This window comes from Hippopotamus amphibius, chromosome 4 (assembly GCF_030028045.1).
Source record: "Hippopotamus amphibius kiboko isolate mHipAmp2 chromosome 4, mHipAmp2.hap2, whole genome shotgun sequence".
NCBI lineage: Eukaryota > Metazoa > Chordata > Mammalia > Artiodactyla > Hippopotamidae > Hippopotamus > Hippopotamus amphibius.
The window spans coordinates 124,727,725-124,751,786 of record NC_080189.1 but is presented as its reverse complement, the minus strand read 5'-3'; the positions used below and the strand labels follow the sequence as shown (position 1 = coordinate 124,751,786).

Here is a 24,062-nt window from a genome sequence, read left to right as displayed (position 1 = left end):
CAACTAATAATTCCATTTTAAAGCCACTGCATCCACGAGCAATAACAATGCACATACATTCACACATTTCTAGCTATTTGTGTATAACAGGTTATATAGCAGGAAGTTGCATAAAAGTCAAATAAATTTTAATGGAATTATAGTTTTCATTTCTTAACTAGTTAATTATTAGGACTATACCAATGCTTTTACTTTCATTTGTAATTTATCTTCAGTTAAATTTTTACCACTTAATATATGGCTGTAAAGTAACTTGAGCCTAGTATGTCAATACTGAAATGAACTAAAGTAACTTCTCTTTTAGAAGAGTTTTATTGTTAATCCTTTTAGGATAAGAATGATCATACCCTAAATTCCTTGGGTGAGAAATTACCTCTTAGCTATATAGCACTGTTCTCAAGGTCAAGGAATGATATGTGAATGGTATATACCTAAGGATCTTATCCTGTTTATTCACCTCAAAACTCGGCATTTCTTCGCAAAACCAACAAGGCATTTCAGCATCTTTTTAGGTATGTGTGTGTTTTGTATTTTGGGTTTTTTTTTAATTAGTACTCTCTCTTTTATTCTATTACATTTTTTCATTCTCCTTCCCCACATGCTAATAGAGTAATACCCAGCTATGAAAACAAAATGTCTTAAAAACAAAAATTGTGGGGCTTTCCTGGTGGTGCAGTGGTTAAGAATCCACCTGCCAATGCAGGGGACATGGGTTCGAGCCCTGGTCCAGGAAGATCCTACATGCCATGGAGCAACTAACTAAGCTCGTGCACAACTACTGAGCCTGTGCTCTAGACCCCGCAAGCCACAACTATGGAGCCCATGCTCCTAGAGCCTGTGCTCTGCAACAAGAGAAGTCACCTCAATGAGAAGTCTGTGCACTGCAATGAAGAGTAGCCTGCACTCGCTGCAACTACAGAAAGCCCGCATGCAGGAATGAAGACCCAATGCAGCCAATAAATAAATAAATAAATAAATAAAATTTTTTAAAAAAATTGTGATGTAAAGGCTTATGGCCTTTTACTCGGCATAACCCAAATCATTAATCTCCCAACTCACCCAGCGCCAAGAGTGGACAAAGCTGGCACACATGTAAAAAATAAATGTACCAAGTTTCCACGTCTTTCTTCCTCTGAGAAATGTGAGGAGAGTGTTGAGTAAGGCAAGTACTCCAGGGCAGAGGATGTGAAATGATATCAACGGCTCCCCTTCCTCCCATTTTCCAGACCTCTGAGTGTTTATCTAGCGGAGCCTTCGAGAGTGTCTAGTGAAAAAGATTACGTACTGTGTCTTTGAGGAAATAAACCCACATCTCAAGTCTGGAGGTCTAAAAATGTCCACGGAAAACACGCCTCTCTGAATGCCAGGTAGAGGGAAAGTAAACATCTCTCACCAAGTGGCTGCCACTTTTGTCCTTTGACGTCTTTCATGGGACCTGCGGCTGCCTGAACTTGAAGTGGGGGAGACTTGAGGTCTCAAGACTAGTGAGCAATTGCTGTAATTTATTTTTAAAGCAGTCGTTTGGACTACTAGTCTATGCTTGAACTCTTACTAAGCCAACTCACAGTTATTGAGTCTAAACAGGAAGTAAAAGTCTAACAGGGAAGTCTCTTTAGATTCTAAAACTTTTCAATTGAGACATATTCACATGGGTAATAGTAGCATGGGTATATTTTACTGATTAGAAATGAGCAAAACCTGAATGCCCATTCACACATAAATGGACAAAATGTGGTCTAGGGGCTTCCCTGGTGGCACAGTGATTAAGAATCCGCCTGCCAATGCAGGGGACACGGGTTCGATCCCTACTCCAGGAAGATCCCACATGCCAAGAAGCAACTAAACAACTAAGCCCGTGTGCCACAACTATCGAGCCTATGCTCTAGAGCCCGTGAGTCACAACCATTGAGCCCATGTGCCACAACTACTGAAGCCCACGTGTCTAGAGCCTGTGCTCCGCAACAAGAGAAGCCACCACAACGAGGAGCCCGCTCACCACAATGAAGAGTAGCCCCCACCTGCCACAACTAGAGAAAGCCTGAGCACAGCAATGAAGACACAAACAATAAATAAATAAATTTATTCAAAAAAAAACTTTAAAAAAAAATGTGGTCTATACACACAATGAACTATTATTTGGCCTTAGAGAGAAGGAAATTCCAACACATGCTGCAATAGAGATGAACCTTGAGGACAGTATGCTCAGTGAAATAAGAAGCCAGTTACAAGCCAGACAAATACTCTATGATTCCACGTAAGTGAGGTACTTAGAGTAGTCAATTCCCAGAGACAGAAAGTAGAATGGTGGTTTCCAGGAGATGGGGAAGGGGAATTGTTAAGTTGTTGTTTAAAAGCTATAGTGCTTCAATTTTACAACATGAAAAAGTTTCAGAGATTAGCTGTATAACACTCTAAATATACTTACTATTGAACTATACACATAAAATGATTAAGAGGTAAAAATTTTGTGTTATGTGCGTTTTACCACGATTAACTATTTAAAAAACAATGAAATCCTGTCAACCATCAAAATAAATAAAATGAGAGGAAAAAAAGTGAACAAGAAAGGGTAACCTCAAGCTTGAGTTCTCTACAAAGTATCCAAATATATAAGGAGGGTTCAAATGGCAAATTACTTCTAGCACATCATTTGTGATGCAGGGGCAAGTCCTTGCTTGTGTATTTAGTGAAAGCTAAGTCTTACCTTAAGGGCTCACTCCAGATTGAGTGAGCTCAAAAGGCTCAAACTCGATTGAGTTTGAATGAAGATTTTAGCCACATTTCATTTGGCCTGATGGTCCCTTTGGTATTTCCCCAATCTTTTGATTCTTTGAGATATTTAATCATGCTCTTACCGCAAATGCTGGACTAGGTACAGATGCCCTTTGAATAGGCTCACTGAGGTAAGACTGTGCTCAGTCTATGTGGCCCTTCTTGTTCGAGGTGAATGTGATATGTAGGCAAATACTGTCGTATTAGTACTGAGTGGGCACTCAGTGCTGGGATGAGGGGAACTCAAGCCAAGCAGTACAACTGTCTCTCAAGTACCATCTGCCACAGCTTTTCACTGACCGTTCCTACATACTGAAGGAAGACGTGGGCGTTCATTTTCAGTGCTGTCGGTGAAGAAATCGCTGTGCTTGGTGTTTCACCCACGCTGCTTCTCTGACTGGGGTCTGGAACTAATAAGGACCCATGTTTGTTTAATAGAAAAGAAACAATCAAACTGCTCGTTCAGATTAAGATGGATCTACCACCCGGACAGCTGATACGGGATTCTCGGAGATCGTCTGCAGAGGCGATTTTAAGATAAGAACAGTCCTTTACTGCAGCAACTCCTTGAATCCACCGTCTGTTTTAACTCAAAGTAGGATCCAAGACGCAATCCTACCATTAAACATATGGAAGACAGATAGAAAGAAATCTCATTTATTTTCCCTCCACATAAATGGTAAGGTCTCTCCTTTGAACTATAGCATGTACAAATAAGGAGATTTTAAAGCAGGGACTGTTCTCTGACCACATTTAAGCACAGATCTGTGTAAAATAAAAACTTAAAAGCTACATTCCTGTTATTAAAAGTTCATCCTCTTAGAAAATACTTAATTAGCTGAGGGGAAAAAAGATCCTTCACTACTCACATTATTAAGTAAAGGAAAGCGTTAGGTTTCCACATTCCCCAACCATAAGATCAGAACTGACTCTTGGAATCTACGCCAAAATCTCAACTTCCTGCTCTGCAAGATTTACCTCGGAGAGTGAAGAGGTCCCAACCGTTGCCAAAAAAGACCTTTATACAAAATCAATCAGATCTGGGCAGCCCATAACTCTATCTGATGTGCCACATTCTAAAAGACGTGGCACAAGAAATACTAATACTTTCCTGGCTGATCTACAAATGTGCGAATAGGTACAGTAATGTCTTATTTACGGAACACTGACACAGAAGTGATATTTCCAGATAAGATTTTTTAAATACCTTTTTAGATGCTTTTTTTTTTTAAATCACCTTATTTATTTTTAATCTGGCATACATTCGATCTTCCTAAGCTTTGCATCATGGCAAAAGTTAATTCTTTTTGGATGACACGATGTCATCATGAACATTAAGTTCTGATGTTAATAGAGGAAATTGAAAACAGAGGTCCCTTCATTAAGTAGCCTCAAAACAGTGAGCCTATGAGTGAAGCAGAACAATGGCTAACCTTCCCCTTGCCTGACTCATATTTGAAACTACTGTAACTCAAACATACTGGAATTGGAGAAGGAAAAAAAACCGTTCAATGGAACTAAACATAGAGCTCAGGAACAGAATCAGAAACAAGCAGAATCTGGGACTTCTCTGGTGGTCCAGTGGATAAGACTCTGTGCTCCCAATGCAGGGGGCCCGGGTTTGATCCCTGGTTGGGGAACTAGATCCCGCAAGCCGCAGCTAAGAAGTTCAAATGTTGCAACAAAGATCCCGAGGGCCACAACTAAGACCTGGCTCAGCCTAAATAAATAAATAAATATTTTAAAAAAAAGAAAGGAAGGAAGGAAGGAAGGAAGGAAGGAAGGAAGGAAGGAAGGAAGGAAGGAAAGAAAGAAAGAAAGAAAGAAAGAAAGAAAGAAAGAAAGAAAGAAAGAAAGGGAAAGAAAGAAAAAGAGAGAGAGAAAGAAAGAAAGGAAGGAAGAAAGAAAGAAAGAAAAAAAGAAAGAAAGAGGAAAAGAAAGAAAGAAAGGCAGAATCTGGATCTTGTGAGGTGGTATTTCTTTTCTTTTTTTTTTAACTTAAGTGGAATTGTTTTCTTTATTTCTCTTCAAAGTACAAATCTCTTTTTTAAGCTCTTTATTGGAATATAATTGCTTTACACTGTTGTGCCCTTTTCTGCTGTATAACAAAGTGAATAAGCTGTATTTATACATATATCCCCATATGCCCTCCCTCTCACAACTCCTTCCCACCTTCCCCATCCCAGCCCTCTAAATCATCACCCATCATCAACTTAATCTCCCTACGTTATGCAGCAGCTTCCCACTAGCTATCTGTTTTACATTTGGTCGTGTATATATATCAATGCTACTCTCTCACTTCATCTCGGCTTCCCCTTCACCCCCACCCCCACCCTCATGTCCTCAAGTCTGTTCTCTACATCTGCATCTTTATTCTTGCCCTGTCACTGGGTTCATCAGTACCATTTTTTTAGATTCCATATATGTGAGTTAGCATATGGTATTTGTTTTTCTCTTTCTGGCTTACTTCGCTCTGTATGACAGACTCTAGGTCCATACGAGGTGGTATTTCAAATCAGTGGGGAAAAGATTAATTATACAGTCAGTGGTAGCAGCAGCATCGATTAGCCACTTGGAAAAAGAAATAAAGCTGGATCCCTATCAAACTCCTTACCTCAAAACAAACTTTAGACAGGTCAAATATTACAACCTACGAAAGTTAAACTCTAAAAAAAAGTACTAGAATAAAGCACAATTTTTAATATGTAATAGTTGAATGGGGAAGGCCTTTCCCAAAACACAACTCTAAAGGCAGATGTATGAAGGAAAAGATTTGCAAATCTGATTGTATGAAATTTTTAAATTTCTAGGGAAAAAAAATTTCCATAAACAAAATCCAAAGACAGACTGGAAAAATATTTGCCACAAGTATGACAGAAAGTTAATCCTTAGTTTATGACTCTGTCTTGCAAATCAATAGAAGAAAGAGTCATCGTCCAATTAAAAATGGGTAAAACCACAAACTGGAACCTTACACACACACACACACACACACACACACACACACACACACAAATCAACTAATTTATATGAAAATCAACCTCAACATCATTTATTCTATTTTATTTATTAATTTTTAAATCTCTGTTATATGGATAGTATTTCAACTATTTATTTACTTATTTGGTTGCGTCAGGACTTAGTTGCGGCTCGTGGGCTCCTTAGTTGTGGTATGCAAACTCTTAGTTGCAGGATGTATGTGCGATCTAGCTCCCTAACCAAGGATTGAACCCAGGCCCCCTGCATTGGGAGCACAGAGTCTTAACCACTGTGCCACCAGGGAAGTCCCAACATCATTTATTTTGAAAAGATAAATCAAAACAATGAGTGTCTTTTTTTTTTCCCCACTTATTAGATTTGCAGAATTTTTAAATTTTGATAACCAGGGTAGCAACAATAAAGAAACCAGCATCCTTATATGTTGCAGGGATATTTAAATTGGTTCAAACTTCCTGGTAAAATTTTAAATGCTTTGATTAATTCCACTGTTAGGAATTTACCCTATAGAACATCTGGGGGCAAAAAACTCAGATACATGAACAGAATGAAAACAGTGACCAACACACAGGTGTTGCAGGTTGAGAGAGGTGGAAACAGAGAAATGATCATTGATTTAATATTACGATAATCCACACAGCACTGAACAATCTAGACATTAAAGAATGAGTTGAGGGACTTCCCTGGTGGCGCAGTAGTTAAGACTCCGAGCTTCCAGTGCAAGAGGCCTGGATTAAATCTCTGGTCAGAGAACTAGATCCCAGATGCCAAAATTAAGAGTTCGCATGCCATAACTAAGGAGCTGGTGAGCTGCAACTAAGAAGCACATGTGCCGCAACTAAGAAGCACATGTGCCGCAACTAAGGAGCCAGTGAGGAGCAACAAAGGAGACCGTGAGCTGCAACTAAGACCTGGTGCAACCAAATAAATAAATAAATAAATATTAAAAAGAGAAAAAAAAGAATGAGTTGATTCTATATGATCTGATGTGGTCATACAGAAGACAGTCACACGTGGTCATATCGCGAAGATGCACCATTGAGAAGTATAGAACAACTGTATGTAATTTATCTAAATGTAAAAAGAAGCTATACATGTATGTACTGGGATGTGTATGTACCATCTTTAGAAAGGATCCAATAGGAAATTATCAGCAGTGGTTACTTTTAGAAAGAGGGGCTGAGAAATGAAGGTAGAAGCTTTTGATTTGTAGGTGTCTGCATGGCTTCAGGTACGATTTGAAGATTTTACCATGTACCTATATTACATTTAATTTAAAAAATTAACCTTCTTTCTGCTGTCAGCTGCCATCTTTCTGTTGTCATAGTCTTCTACTAAGTTTGGCAATATATAAGGTAGGTGGGTGTCTCTCTAATTGAAACGTTTAGGCTTAGTGACAATCATTTGTTTCTTAGCTGTCTTTTTTCCACATCTGAATGTATGGCTATATTCCAGATGTTTGTGGCTGTTGTCCTCTGCGCTAGTGGCCTTGTACACATCTGAATACAGAGCTCAGTGGCTGTTCTCATGTCTACAGCCGATGGTGCTTCTCAAAAACAAGCTGACTGCCTGCAAAGGCCACAGGGCTATGCCTTGAAGCATAATTTCATGCTCATAAGAACAGTCTGGTAGACTTCCTTGAATTTTAATTATTTGTCCAAGATCTGTACATCGGCACTCCTTTCAAACAACATTAATTATAAAGGGCTATCTTCTAGGAACGAATAAGGATATTTTTACTCTATGCAATTATCTTTATTTCAGAGTCCCAGAATGTTGACACTAAAAGGAATTTTCAAGGCCATCCAGTTCAACCCCCACACTGAAGAGATTGGAACCAAACAAAGTTAAATGCCTCGTCTGAAGTCACCAGTTAGCAATTGGCGGAGCCTGCGGGAAATCCAAGATCTCCCAAATGCCAGTTTTGTATTTTGCTCTAAAAACCACACTGAGGAAATCTTTTACAGCCTCAGTTCATAAAAATAAGTTATTAAAAGAGCCATAGGATATGACATAGCGTATGAAAGGAAATATACTTTGTTTTCCTGTATCAATTTCCTACAGTTTTCCCAGGAGTGTTGGGTTCAGATAAGGGAGAATCTATAGTTGTCTAGAAGTGGAAGTAATGAGATAAACATCAAGTCTCCACTGAAAAGGAAAGCAAAAGGAGAACTCAACTCCGGATAGTGATTTCAATACAATGTAAATAAAGACAACTTCGTGAAGTCTCTTTTTCAGGAATAGAGGAGGAGGAATCATCTTGGCATGACAATCTTCCAAGCCATCTCTTGACTGTCATTTCAACCAGGATTTTAATAAAGATTTCACCTACATACAGAAGACATGAAAAAGGCAATCCTATTACATATGATGACAGAATGCCTCTAGAAACAAAGAAAAAGTTCATTTGCAAGCTGGGGCACTGAGTCCCACTGTAGCGCAGGAATAATGCATTTCTTGGTTTTCCTTTTGCACAATGATGGCTGGTTATCTGACAGGAGCAGGATAACAAGCAGCTCTGATCCAAATGGACCTGGAAGCCTTGTGAGCATAACACAGTGTCTACAGGGAAGGAAAGAGCAAAGCAATCGGAGAACAGGATGTGCATTTTGAGGATTATAGGACAGAAAACTATCTCCACGTAATGTGTCAGACACATTTTCACACACACACACACTCAAAGAATATTCCCACCACTAAAAAGCTGGACTGATTGCTGCAGTATTTCTGCTTACTTGAAGAAAATTTCCAAGCAAATCCTATGATTCCTTGTGAGGTAGATATCATGGAAGAAAAGAACATTCAACTAAATGTGAGATAGTCAACTCAATGACAGAAGGATGATGTCTGAAGAGTTCTTTCTCTTTTTAATTAATTCATTCATTCATTTGGCTGCACTGGGTCTTAACTGCGGCATGCCGGATCTAGTTACCTGACCAGGGATCAAACCTGGACCCCCTGCACTGGGAAGGCGGAGTCCCAGTCACTAGACCACTAGGGAAGCCCCTGGACAGTTCTTTTGATGGCAGTTTAAAGCCAAAGACATAAGTAAACTTCACCATGAATCTCTTTGGGTCAGGGGAGCCTTGCCTGGCCTCAGCCGGGTGATGGGTGCCACGGGGATGGGAGTGGGGAGATGCCAGCTGGGAGAGAATGAGAAGTAATCATGGTTGAACTCACGCTCCTCCAGGATAGAGGCCAAACCAGGCAGTCCTCCTTGGCCTGGCGGAGGACCTGATCCCCCTGGATATCAAGGCCCGATTAGATTCTCCTTCCATTCTACGTGGAACTGCATAGCCTGCAGTGAGACATCCTGATTCTATGAATCCTTGGAATTAGCTCTACTGATGAACACACTCTCAACAGTGACCCTGTTGTCCTGGCAAGCAAGAGACGGTGGAGAGACGATGGAGTCAGAGATTAGAAGATGAAGCAAGAGAGACTCTGTCCTGAGACAAACCCTGGCTCTGGTGGGATACTGCTGTTCTGCATGGTAAGAGATGTCTCCCCATAATCGTGCCCCCTAAATGCAGTCAAACTGTGGAAAATACTAAAAGTCTCAAGACTGCCCCAGGACAGGCTTGGTCTAGAACTTTCTCAGTGTGTCATCCTGAGTAAGCTAACCGACCTCTAAGGATCTTCACTTCCTCTCCCGTAAAATAGTGATAATAATACCCACTGGAGAGCTGTGAAGATTAAAGAAACACATGTAATGCGTGTGATCTAGTCCCTGGTTATTGGTATAAATAGTACTAAAACTCCTGACTATCTTCTTACCTGTGAGTTTACTAGCTTCTGGACCTAGTAATTCAATAGGTCCATGGAAGGTTGAGGCCAAGCCCCAAACATGCTACTTTGACAATAAGAAAGCAAATCCTTTACAAAGGATGGCACAGGATTTCTCCCCACTTAGAAGACTAATTTTCTTTAAATTAAAATTTTAGATTTCGGTAATAACTAATGAACTATATTTGATGATTTTCTTGAATGGCCAAAAATTGGGTGGCAATGCCCAAAAGGGGAAAAATATATTCAGTGATTGAGCTGCAATGTTACAACCCAGAAAAAGCATATTTTCTGTGCTAATGAAGAGATGTCAAAAAAGGGATAATATATGTAAGAAAAAGAAGTTAAGAAGAGATAGAGAAGGTACAGGAGGAGAAATGATTATTTGAGAAGCTACTCTGTGCACCTGATTCCTATCAGGGTCTTTCACGTGTACTATTTTATTCAGTTCACACAATCCTGAGAAAAATATGTTTCTTCAATTTATAGATAAGGAAACCAAGCTTGAAAACTTGCTTTAAGAAGCTGGTTCAGGCATAAACCCGTGTCACTTTAACTCAAAGTTTTCCTTCCCCATGAAAATAAAATCTATTCTGGAAACAGTTTACATTTTTCTAGATGTTGTTCTAAAAGACAGTTTCCACATGATTCTGTTAAGATGAAATTACCCTTCCATAAGAGTCATATATATTGTAAGAATCAATTCTCTCTAAATTTCAAAGCCACAAGGAAAGAACCTAGGAAATAAACTTAAAATGTCTTAAATTGACAACCATTAAAAAAGAACATGTAGGACTTCCCTGGTGGCACACTGGTTAAGAATCCACCTGCCAATGCAGGAGACCCAGGTTCGAGCCCTGGTCTGGGAAGATCCCACATGCTGCAGAGCATCTAAGCCCGTGTGCCACACTACTTAGCCTGCGCTCTAGAGCCTGTGAGCCACAACTACTGAGCCTATGTGCCACAACTACTGAAGCCTGTGTGTCTAGAGCCTGTGTTCCAAAACAAGAAAAGCCCCGCTTGCCACAACTAGAGAAAGCCGGCACACAGCAACGAAGACCCAATGCAGTCAAAAATAAATTAAAAAAAAAAAAAAAAAAGTAACATGTATCACTTCTAGAATCAGGAAAAAATATACAAATTTATATTATATGAAAATAAAACCCATTTCAAACCAGTTTTAGGTTAGACACAGAGGGATATCTTGAGAATCCAGATCAAAATTATAAAATATGCTCAACACCTTCAAAACTTGATAGCTGCCTGTCTCCGAAGGATTAAATTCAGCCCATCTTGAAGGCATGAATAATTTCATGAGGATCTTTCCAGCATGTGCACATCCTACAGGACTTGTAGTGTCTCTTTGTGTCCTCTAGAAGGAAGGGGCCATTCAAGTCATTTGTTCCAGTCCCACGTAGGTGTGACCCCCCTAGGACCAGGGGACTCGGGCTAAGAAGGTTGCTGAAGTCGCATAACGGGATGGGAAGTGTTCTGAAAGGTACAGACAAAGACCTTGCACTTTAGAACCACCTGGGAAGGCCCCTGAAAGAATCTCTGACAGAAGAACCTAGAAAATGACCCACACTGGGACAGAGACTACTCCTTACTTCTGGTGATTCTTATGCTGGTTCGGCATTTGTTGGTTGCCTTCTAGACTTCAAATTTGCTTGAAGTTAGAGAACATTTTGAGAGATTATAGTGTCCTATTCATTGCTGAAACTGGCAAAAACTCTAGGAAAAAGGCAAATGCAGAAAATGTTAAGTCTGCAGATTTACAAATTGCTACGCATCCTGTTCCCACGAAGTGAAGTATGCATGAACAGTCCAATCCAAAATGGTAAGCCATAGGTCACGGAAGAAATACTGTGCACACAGCATCCACTTTCCAGACCCCTTTCCAAGCCATCAAAATTGCATTCCATCATTATCAGGACGTCTTTGGTTTCCAGTAAGAAATAGCTTGTGAGATGCAGTAGTATCTTTCAAAAATGCATTACTTGTAAGTATATTTTTAAACTACTGAATTGGATAAATTAGTATGAAACATTATTAGAACACCAATAACAAAAACAGAACAACACTATGGAATCTCAAGGAGTTTGGTCCAGATGATGACTAACAAATCCCAGGGTTCACAAGAGTCTATTAAGCACTGTTGAGAATGTTGTCAATGACTGGTTGGTTCACTCAGTAATTGCGGAGTAAAAGCTGTGAAAGAATCTGGGTGAGGTGATGCTTACTGTGTTTGTTATGTTCTAGAAGAAGCAACTGAGAATACGTAGGCTGGGACAGGTGACATGGGACTTTTATGGCAGACTGCTGTTTATATGAGTAAATGTCCTCATTTGAAAATAATATTTTTTATTGTGGTAAAATATATTACATAAAATTTACCATTTTAACCATTTTTAAGTGTCCAGTTCTGGCATTAAGTACATTCACATTGCACAAGCATCCTTCTGGCTGTTCATGTGTATCCTTTAAGACATCCTTTGTAATAAACGGGTAATAGTAATTAAACTGTCTCCTTCTATTCTGTGAGCCATCTTAGCAAATTATCAAACCTGAGGAAGGAGGAATATGAACCTCCAATTGGTAGCCAAGAAAACATAAGGGAAAAATTTAACGACATTGAATTTGACAATGATTTCTTGGATATGAAACCAAAAACACAGGCCACAAAAGGGAGGTTAAATTGGATTTCAAAATTTAAATATTTGTGCAACAAAGGACACTGTCAGTAGAGTGAAAGGCACCCCATGGAATGGGAAAAAATATTTGCAAATTATATAGCTTAGAAAGGATTGCTACCCAGGTTATATAAAGAACTCCTACAACTCCTACAACTAAAGAGTAACAACTTTTTTTTTTGGAAGGGGGTAGGTAGTCTTTTTAATAACTGCTTTTATCACCAGGTTAAGTTACAAAGTAGGTTAGAAATTTCTGGAAGCATATTATTGTTAAAAAAAAAAAAGAAAAGCTAATTCTTACATAAATCATATCTAGGACTTCACTGGGACACTACTGTTCAAGGCCATGGCCAAACAACTCCCAAACGCAACATGACCCCAGGTTGTTTCCAGCCCGCTGGTAATGAAGCCCTGTGCAGAAGACGAGGCCTCTAAGTGAGCACACGAAGTCAGGGGTCATTGGCAATGCTCAGAGCCACCAGCCAGACTTTTTATCTTTGTGGATTTGCCTATTTTGGACGTTTCACATAAATGGAATCATATAATACATGATCCTCTGCGACCTGCATGTTTTTAAAATATATCCATGTTGTAACATGTGTTAGTATTTAGTATTTCATTTCTTTTTATTGCCAAATATTACTCCACTGTATAGGTATACCATCTTTTGGTTTTTTATTCATTAATTGATGGACACGGGTTATTTACACTTTTTGGTAATTATGAATAATGCTGCTGTGAACATTCATGTACAAGTTTTTGTGTGGATTCCATTTGCATTTTAAAAGAAGGTGATTAGAGAGGAAGTTCTTTCCTGCAAATGACCCACAATTTCAGCAGTAAAACGTCAACAAAATGCTCAACATTGGGAAATCCATTTTAGCGATAATTCTAGTCTCCAACAAATTATTCTGAAAATGACAACCTTCTAAGCCCGCAACCTTCTAAGTCATGCTTCATTCAACGTTATCATTCATTCTACAAATATTACAACTGCGTGTCAGGTAAGGGGTTGGAACTGGAGTTACAACAGTGAATAAGATAGACGTGGTCTGTTTACAGAGCTGAGAGGCATCAAGGAGACTGTTATTTAATTAAGCAAACAAATACAATAAAAGCTTATAAATACTACCATAAAGGAATGACATAAAGGTCATTAGAAGAGCTAAACACACAGTTGTAGTAGAAAGAGGAAAATGCCAATTAAAACTTTCTTACAAAAGGCTAAGTCCTTTAAAACAAATACAAATACATACTGTTGAAAGCGATCCGAAGGCTCATCTCCTTCACTGCCTAGTTGAAGTCCAAACTCAAACACTTTATAAATGTATCAAATGTACTCATCCCCCAAACATAACTGCTCATATTTTAAAGATCTCTTAGAAGGAGACACTCACCCAGCCTCACAACCTTATCTCTAAGTTTAATAAGGGTCACACGATCCTCCTTTAAATCTATCCCAAAGCCTTCATTCAGGTAAGTCTTTGCCTTCTTTGCCATCAGAAGAAATATAAAACATACCACTGGCGTGCTTGAAAAATAAATCCTTCAGACACTTAACATTAATAACTCATCACTCAACATCCTCCACACTGAATTCACACTTTGTTTTGCCTGGATGCCTGGATCCCTCGTTTTTCCCAAGCTGTTAACCATCCTTATGACTCTTCTCAATGGCTCCAACCACTCCTTTTCTTGTAGAACTGGGACTAGATCCTTGCTTACCCAAGGCTAAGACCCGAACTTAGTACAAGGTAGTTTGTTACCTGACCTTGTAGGCTGGCGTATTGATTTTGAGCTTTATACCCACAAGACCTTCTCTTAAACTATTCTTAGAGGGTAGCTGGCTGAGAAAAAAAACAACTTACAGGGCTCAGAAAGAAACCAACTCGACACTGCTTTGGGGAAAAAAACAAACCATCAGATAAACTCCAAATGCATGGCTTCTGATCATGCATTCAAACCAGGACCATCGGGACCCTTACAGATGAAAGTACAAGTGTTCTCTTACACCCTACCCTTTTGCCCTGATGTCACCATCTACTATTCCATTAGCAACCATGCCTCCCAAGTGGCCAAGACCATTCTGACCCAGATCCCTTTCTCCTCCCCATCCCCACCAACAGCCTGGCCATTTTCTGTGTTTCCTGCACACCTTACAAGTTACAGAACATTTTGAATAGGTACTGGATCTGGTACTGATCACAGTAGAACATGTCTCACTATGACCCTTTTGACCCGTTCTGCCAGGAACATGAGTTCCTATTTAAACACACTTTCGATGTGCTCCAACGCAGTAGCTGCTCAGCCCAAGAGCTGTAGAGTGAAAAATAATCACTCTTTGAGGCCCAGTTAAGTGTGACCAGTGGAGGACATCATCAGCTTTCCTGAAATCAGACTAGATCACTTCCACTCTCCCTCAGTCTACTGGGCTGTCACTGTATTACAGAGAGAGACTGTGTGAGTCTGACAGAACTGACAGTCTTTCAAACCACACTGGGTCCCCTGCTAGCTTTCAGTCTGCAAGGTGTTTCCAAATCAATGTTGTGATGGTATCTGCCACTTCTCCCCACCCCCACCGGACCCCCTTTTCTTCCAAGTCATAAAAGCTTCCGGATTTGTTATTTCAAGGTCACTTTTTCCTCCGTGTTACCTAAAAATGGCAAGCTGCTCCTTCCCTAGTTCCATATTCTCTCTACAACTGGTGTTCTCTGAGGCTATCGTTCTAAACAACTATTCCAGTACCCATCGGGGCCTACAGACTTTAGTATGAGCAGTCTGTAAAACAGCCTGCCGCCAGCTCTTCTAGGAACGTTGCTTCCTCCCCTTACTCCCAGTCAGTACCACCAGCTCTTTTAAAACAAAGTAGGTTTGCTTTGGGCGGGGGGGGGGGGGGCAAAAATAAAGGTAGACAACTTGACCTATGGCTGTCATTTTAAACCAACTTGCTCCTCGACGAAACAGAGAAACGACATTTCCCTGTCTTGTTGCTTGTGATGTATTTGAAGAAGGTTTCCCTTGATGTGTTTTGAAAGTTGCTTCTCATTTCCTGCTAGAGCTTTGCTGACTTCACTCTGCTGCTGTTTCTTTGTACTCCTCCTTGGCCCTCAGCCAGCCCCCTGCTTTGCCGCAGCATTCCTGTTCAAGTCTCAGCTATTCAAGCAGTTCTTTGTTCACCCTGTTGGGTTTCCTCCTAGCTTCCCTACCTTTGTTAGACTGGCCTCTCATTGTTTCCTGTAACCGAATTTCATTAAAGCACAGTCAGGACCACTGGATTCTCCTGTGTATTCAATCTCTGTGAGTTTCCTCGTAAATACCTGAGATCCACTTTCACAAATTCAACTTTATTAATACGGCTGACATTTAGTGATTGAAGATCCTAAGAAATACGAACATCTTACACAATTAGACACTCATCTAATTCCTACGTTTGTAATAGCTAATTTCAAACTGGGCAGCCATCCACGTTGATTTTTCTGCTTTCTTCTCCAAAATGATCCCGCTGTTTCTCTAGGAGTTGATTTGGATCTACAGGGCAGAAGAGGGCAAGGAGAACCCTGACACTGTCCAGATCTATAACTTGCTCAGAGGTTTAGAAAGCCTGTCCACCTCTTCTCTCGCTTTTTTTAAATTAATTAATTTATTTATTTATTGGCTGTTGCTGCACGTAGGCTTTCTCTAGTTGTGGTGAGCGGGGGGCTACTCTCTCTTGAGGTGCGCAGGCTTCTCATTGTGGTGGCTTCTCTTGTTGCAGAGCACAGGCTCTAGGTGTGCGGGTTTCAGTAGTTGTGGTGCTTGGGCTCAGCAGTTATGGTGTGTGGGCTCAGTAGTTGTGGCACACAGGCTTAGCTGCTCTGAGGCATGTGGGATCTTCCCGGACCAGGGATCAAACCCGTGTCCCCTGCATTGGCAGACAGATTCTTAACCACTGGGTAATCAGGGAAGTCCCCACCTCTTCTCTTAAGTGAGAGATTGGCATCAAAATTCCATGAGAGGGTTCCCTTTGCTTTTTCTAAAATGTTTGTTTCGAAACTACAAGCTTTCTGTCTGGTGATCTCCTTTTATATCCTCTTAGGTCACCCAAAGAATTGTGCAAAGGGTAACAAAGCCTTAGTTTTCAAGTTCCTACCTATTCTTAAACAGTCCACATTTTTGAGTCTTATGTAAATTATACACGAGACAAGTCAAACAAGGTCTTAAGTCAGCAAGAGAGATTCCTTTACCCCCATTTTTCCTTATTTTTTAATATTTTCTTTTTTTTAGGCAAAACCACGAAATAGTACTGGCTTAGTGCATTTGCCTAAGTGCATTTTCCATTATGATTTCTTTGCTAATGGTTGATTCTCCAAACCTGCTCAAGTTCCTTTTCGTAGCTTACTATTAATCAATAATCAGGTAACGGGACATCCCTTGTGGTCCAGTGGGCAGGACTCTCGCTCCCAATGCATGGGGCCCAGGTTCGATCCCTGGTCAGGAAACTAGATCCCGCACGCATGCCGCAACTAGGACCTGGTGCAGCCAAAAATAAATAATAAATAAATATTTTAAAAAAATCAAGTAACTATCCCTTATTGAGTGCCTACATTAGGAGAAAGGCACAGTACTAAGCACATTATATGAATATACTTAAATATCAATCAAGCCAGTAAGATAAGTATTCTTTTTTTTTTTTTTTTTTAATTTGGCTGCTCTACTTGGCATGCAGTATCTTAGTTCCCCAACCAGGGATCGTACCTGTGTCCCCTGCATTGGGAGTGTGGTCTTAACCATTGGACAGCCAGGGAAGTTCTAAGATAAGTATTCTTGATCCTAGTTAACAGGTGAGAAGATGAAGGCTCAGAGAAGTTAAATAACGTCTGGTTTACTAAATACAGGAGTGTTCACACTCAATTTCCTATGGATGTGCTCCATCAGAGGGGACACAGTATCACTGGCCCCTTAGGTCTATAAAGGGCTGATCATCCAATGAAAGATGTATTCACATCTTAAGACAATTTACCTTTCTCTTTTGGCTCTGGAGCAAGGGGACTACTCTATGGGGTCTCACCCACAGATGAGATTTTCTTCATTACTTAAGTGTAAAAGAATTCTTACTTTCCTCTGAGTAACAGGCACAAGGCGGTAGACAGTATAATACAGTATAAATGTAATATGGTATAAATCATAACAATGCTACTAGTGAACCCTATCAAACAATGCCATTAGTTTGGAAACTTGGAAAGATACATACAGAAGGACAGTGATTTCATAACCGATGCTGCAAATTCAGTTAATAAAACTTGGATCCCAGCTTACACGGTGATATCTACAGTGACCAGTTCAGCGCACAGAATCACAGGGATCCTAAGACAAACTATGAACAGAGATACAAGTGTGGGTCTCAAAAATAAACAGATGAAGCTATATATTAATTATCTTGTTCCTGAAGACATTTTGTAGACGTAAGAGGAGAAGAGGGATACAGTCATAGAAATTTGAAAACAACATATCAATTACTCATTTATTCCTAGTAAAAAAGTAAGGGCATTGACATCTCTGCTAATAGAGCTGTTTGACTGCTCAGTGGCCCAGTCTGGATCCCAATCAGAGTCACAAGGTCACACACAAATATGACTAACATTCCAGAACAGAGGGCACCACGATAGCATGGAGCAGATGGTCCCAGAATCCTGGAACTGAAAAAAATACAACACACAGATTTAACATTATACTCTCTACAACCAGAGTTTCAATCCTGGCTCCGCCATTTGTTAGCTGTGATCCCAGACAGGTTACACATATCCTCTGTGCCTCTATTTCTTCATCAGTGAAATGGGAATAAAAACAACAGTAAATAAAAACGAAGGGTATTTGAGAGGTATCAACACATAATACACAATATTATAATATGTAAAGCATGGAAGACTCAATGAGCAATTCCCTTACATTTATACCAAAAGGGGACTTTACACCAATTAATAATATAGCAAAAACATGCTTAAAATCACAAAGCTAACCACATTTTGGGAAAGACTGTTGAACATCTCACTTTCTTGATGTGCCAAAATTGGGTACCACAGTGATGCTTGCCTGTTGAGCTAACACTTCTGAAACATCTGTATTTGGCATCTTACCTTGCCTTGTGAAGACAACACCCATGAAAAGGTTTTCTAAAATGCTGACAGTACCCAGGCTAGTTCTCACCAAAGGAGAAGTGATACTGATTTGGAAGACTACAGTAGCTTGCATCTTTTCTAATATAAATGGGATGAGTTTGCACTTTTCATCTTCCAGAAAACAAACATTTTATGCTATCTTTTGAAAATGCCAAGAAAACATATAATTCAATGAAAGGAAACCTAAAAGTGGTATGCACAAAACATTTCCAGCGTGGACTAGAATTTATCACCTTACCCTCCTTAAATATTAAGCATCATTTACAAACCATCAGCTATTCCGAAACACTCTCCTCCCTAGTCACCAACAAAACACCCTTCTACTTCAATTGTACCTTTCCTGTATCTAAGAATTTTGAGAACCAGTATTAATTCATATAATTGGGAAAGGAACCAAAGTAATTTAAAATTTCACTCCTCACTGCAAAATAAGAAAGCCACAAACCAGTTCATGGATAGCCCAGCTGAGAAAGTACAAAAGCATAAGAGTAGGAAAATCCATTTTTGTTCGTGATAATACACAACCGACAAATCAAGAAGCATGACATTTAATAACACAGCACCGTTCACATCTGTTTTTTTTTGGTAACCATGCCCTTCACACCTTTACATCTGAGAAATGTTAGAGCACACTGGAAAAAAATGAATTAGATAAGTACAACACCTGTGCTATAAGGAGCTTTTGTCTGTTTTTCTCAAACTAGGCTATCACAAATATTTGTATTGCATGAGCTAAACCAAAGTATTCCGCCATCAAAATTTTAAAAATAGCACTCTTTTTAATTCTTAGCAGGAGTGGGGGTGGAGGAAGCTAGTAGAATTTTTGTGAATTAAGGTTTTCTCCCATAAAATGTTAATTTCAAGCTCCTGGAGATATGTGAGTAAGATGATAGCCTATAGGAAGGAACTTTACAACTTCTAACTTCTAATAACATCAACTTACAGGTACTCTAGTGATGAAAGAGCTTGATAGAGAAGATAAAGAAGTAAAAACTGGATATAAAGTAAGGTCCCTTTACTTTCCCAGGTATCCAAAGTCTGCTCAGTGGTACTTCCTTCCAGACAGTCCTAGAACTTGCTGAAATAGAAGCAATGCTTCCAACAAGGCCTTAGGAGGGAAGGTCGTAGCCCCTTTAATTGGTATGTTTACAATTTAAGATAGTCCCTTCCTGGGGCTCACTGCTGAGTTATTCATCACATCATACATGTGAAAATATTTCAATATCTAATAACAATAATAATTTCATCTATTTAAAAAATTAACACAAATATCTTACAGCCATTAAAAATAAAATGACAAGACATTAAGTAATAATAAAAACCACTATTTTAAAAATATGCCAAAAAAATAGAAAGACATTTCTGTCTATCTGTAGGACAGGATTTTTTTAAATGCTTTTTGAACTTTTTGAATTTCCATAATGGATGTGATTTACTTAAAAAAAATTATTTCCAGAGGACTAAATATTAATTCTCACCTTTACTTGTACTTTTCAAATAAGTAAAAAAGAAATTTCAAAAAGGACACTTTTTTTTAAATTAAAAAAAATCCATTGAAAATAGCTGAGCTATAAAAAAATTACTAACCTCAAACTGAATAAAGGCTGATACACAAAAAAACCCTACTTTTATCATCTTTCAAATCGCTAACACAGTCTTTTAAATAAAAACCATGCTCCCAAGTTTTTCCCTGATATGAGAGTTTGGCTACTGGACCTATGGACACCCATCCTCCTTCCCCATCCCATCCCCAACCTACCCCACCAGTACCTTCAGACAGTTGGCCACATACGGCATTGTTTAAACAATGCACAGCCACACAAATTAAAGGCATAATGATTAAACCATCAAAAACACTTTCCGGTGATTCCTTGACCCCACATGGATCATATCATTCAATTCCAATCCACCATCCACTTTACCACACCCAGTTTAGATCCCGGGGTCCAACCTTATGATCAATCACTTGCCAATAGCTTCATCTGCCTTGACCCTCTCTTCTGCCATTGAACCAGCCTGGCAATCAATACAGGTTCAACGTAACTAACTATTTGCAACTGAGCTGCTAAAATTGCTATAAGGGGGAAAAAAAACCCCACACAACTCTGCTTAATAGTCTTACCTTAACTTCATTACCACAAATCTCAAATTAGCACTCAACTCTGCTAAATGAATTCTTCTATGCTTTCCTCATTATTTTACTATTTTACTTTCCAGGATGACAACCTATTTCATAGGTTTTCCTCCCTTCTCAAACTTCCAACATCCTCTTCTGACTCGCAGCAGATCACCTCCCTTCCAATGTCACTGACAGACAAGAACTACCTTATCTCCTCACCCTCATCCACCAAATTTATGTGCCCACATGACGCCTTTCCTACTGTAACGATGGAAAAGCTATCTCTGCCCCTGAGGCCAACCCCTCCACGAAATCCCAATCCTTTGTTCAGTTTCTTCCCTCCTACGATCACCCCCTCTTTTCTCTAGATCATTCTCATGAGCATACAAGCTTGCCTTAACATTGCTCATCTTAAAAACCCAAAACAATAGTTTTATGTTCATGTTTCCCTTTATATAATCCAATTATATATATAATGAATATATATATTTAATTAAATATATATATATTGAATGAAGTTAAACGAAAACATTTTAGATCTTACGAAGATAACCTATCTTCTAGCTGAGCAGCTCTAAGTACATGAAAACCAAGCAATCTTCAGGCACTTACTTAGCTGGAGAATATGCTATTTCACTGACAATGTAACACATAAATGGAACAAGACTGCATACAGTATGAACAAAATTTAAAACAAAAATGTGAGTGTAACTACTTGGCATTCCCAAAGAAGGTTTTTCCTTACAAATTCATTGGAGGGGTCATCTAGAGAGAGAGTGGCTTCTCTCTCAAATGCATGGGTGCCATGCTGGGTAAATCTTCTGAGAAGGAGGCAGGATAAGTCCCGAGGTGGTTGGGAATGGTACCCTCTGTTCATTCTGGGTTGATGGGTCTAGGAAAAAGGAACAATGGTGAAACCTCTTGAGCAGGCCTGGGATCTGGACCTGCCTGTCCTCCGAGGGATGCCTGGGAGAGAGACAATCTTGAAAGATGCTCACATACAGAGCGTGTGTGAAAAGGACACTAGAGGCTACAGCGTACAACCTACAGAAGAAAGAGGCAGAAGACCAGTACTGCAGACAAGGGACAAGGGGGAGAGGGGCATATCCTAGAATCATGTTCATTGCCAGGATAAACTCCTTTTGTTAATAAAAGGATCATAAAAATTTTTCAGTGGCATGCCAATTTTGTTTAACAAGTTATGCAATGGACCCATGAGTAATCTAAAAGAGTGTGTTGGGGAGGGAGGTGGCAGTAACCCACCCTTGGTACCGACAGCCCCCCAACTGTAAACCATCAATGCAACCAACCAGAGTGGACAACTGACTTCACCAGTGCTTACTTTCCCACCTGTAAGCTCAAATAATTCTAGAACCCTGGATTTGAAGAACAAGAACCCCAAGTCCAGTCCCAGAGAGTATAATTCAAAGAACACAAACCTATATTAGAAAATGGCCTGGGTTAGAAAGACTACAAAATACTGGAATTGAATTTAGGAGAAAAACTAGCAAATTAACAGATTTCTGCATTTTCTTCGTCACTACGCCAACGTGCACATACATGCCCACGCATGTCCACTCACATCCACGTGCAGAGCGAAACGTCTGCCCCATTACTTACTGCGGTTTTCCTCCCTCTGCGTCAAGAGCATCATTTTCTCTAATCTTATAGCCAGACCAGACAAATCGGTGCATTATAGGATCAACTGGCTGCTTGTAATTAGTCGTGTTTGAGAAGTTTAAGAAGATCCATCCACACTGTGGTGTACAATGCAGCTGGTGAGGGGTATGCTGGCTGAGCTGCCATTACCTATTGGGAGCTTGGGCGAGAGTCCTGAGTCCTCTCCGGGGTCTCATCTGTATGCTGAAGGGCTGAGCCCACAGTGATCTTCCCACTCTCATTCTCAGATGCTCACTCAGTGACCAAACACACCCTTCTTTCTCATCTCATCTCACTTCCATATACCCACCCCAGCTAATAATTTCAAGTTTATCCATAACTCCAGGAACTGAGGCCAGTGGACAGAGCTGAACAGCCATAGCCTGTCCGAGTTTTCCTCCCTGCAATCAAAGAGCTAAGCTCCAAACCTGAAAGGGAAAAGAAAACCCCAAAGACAAGACTCTACCTTCAAAGAACTAGCAAATCACGGCCCCACACGTCTGTAATAAGGGAACGGTGAAAGAATGAAGACCAGTCAGAAAACTGAGCTTCAATTTCAATTGACTGCTCATCCCCAGGTGACTCTGGCATTGTTCCTTGATAAACAGAAATCAGAATTTCTAGGATTGTTTTAAGTTGAGAAGGTGGCATCCAACCAGTACCTGGATGATCACTGGCTTGTATGTTCCCCAACTCTGTATCTGGGGAGTCAAGTTCATGATCAATCCAGGAAGGCAAGGCTCTTTGCAGCAGTCTCTGAATAAAAGCATGTATAAGCATCATTATGAATACACATGATTATCTTAGGCTCCTATCCAAGAAATTAGCACAGCAGCAGTACAAGTTTGCAAGACTTGACCAAGCAAGACCAGCAGACAAACAAGTATCAACATCACCTTTTAAGAGAGCAGTGTTGGGGATGGAAAAAGATATTCCATGCAAATGGAAATCAAAAGAAAGCTGGAGTAGCAATACTGATATCAGATAAAATAGACTTTAAAATAAAAAATGTTACAAGAGACAAGAAAGGACACTACATAAAGATCGAGGGATCAATCCAAGAAGAAGAGAGAACAATTATAAATATATATACACCCAACATAGAAGCACCTCAATACATAAGGCAAATGCTAACAACTATGAAAGAGGAAACTGACAGTAACACAATAATAGTGGGGGACTTTAACACCCCACTTACACCAATGGACAGAAAATCCAGACAGAAAATTAATAAGGGAACACATGCTTTAAATGACACCATAAGTCAGCTTGATTTAATAGGTATCTATAGGACATTACATCCAAAAACAGCAGATGACACATTCTTCTCAAGTGCACATGGAACATTCTCCAGGATAGATGACATTTTGGGTCACAAATCAAGCCTTGGTAAATTTAAGAAAATTGAAATCATATCAAGTACCTTTTCCGACCACAATGTTATGAGATTAGAAATCAACTACAGGAAAAAAACTGTGAAAGAGTAGGGTCTAAGACACAAAGTGTACTGAAGAAGCAGAACTACAAAATGAACAACGAATGAGCCACAGCTTGGGAAGAAAAACCCAAGAATTCTTACTAATACTCCCACCCTGCACTCAACAATTTATCCGTATTTTCTTCTCCATGTTTGCAGTGGCTCCCCAGCCCAAGATCTAATGCTTAACTGTGTAACATGCTATCATTTATAATAAAATTAGTTACAACATTTTATGATTTAAATTATCATTTCTCCTTTGGTCTCTAGAAATATTTGTGTTCATAATTCTAACATTAACTAGGGCACTGAACTCTAGGACTTTAAGAAGAAACATGACAAACACCTTAAGTCAGTCACACACATGCGCGCGCGCACACACACCCTGCACCTCCCCCACCAAAAGA

At 39.7% G+C, this 24,062-nt stretch overlaps 1 protein-coding gene across 16 annotated transcripts in view; it reads right to left on the bottom strand.

Annotated features, from left to right (window-relative positions):
- The window catches only part of KIAA1217 (KIAA1217 ortholog), a 311,933-nt gene that overhangs the window by 183,458 nt on the left and 104,413 nt on the right, over positions 1–24,062 (bottom strand). Inside the window, exon 2 of one of the 16 annotated variants that reach the window (XM_057731705.1) lies at positions 11,163–11,286. The exons of 12 other annotated variants lie outside the window; for them this stretch is intronic. The gene's annotated coding sequence lies outside the window, so the exon portion shown is untranslated. Of the gene's footprint in view, positions 1–10,798; positions 10,817–11,162; positions 11,287–21,264; positions 21,282–24,062 lie in introns of those variants that run through there. 3 more of the 16 variants (XM_057731706.1, XM_057731703.1, XM_057731701.1) reach the window with 3 other exon arrangements.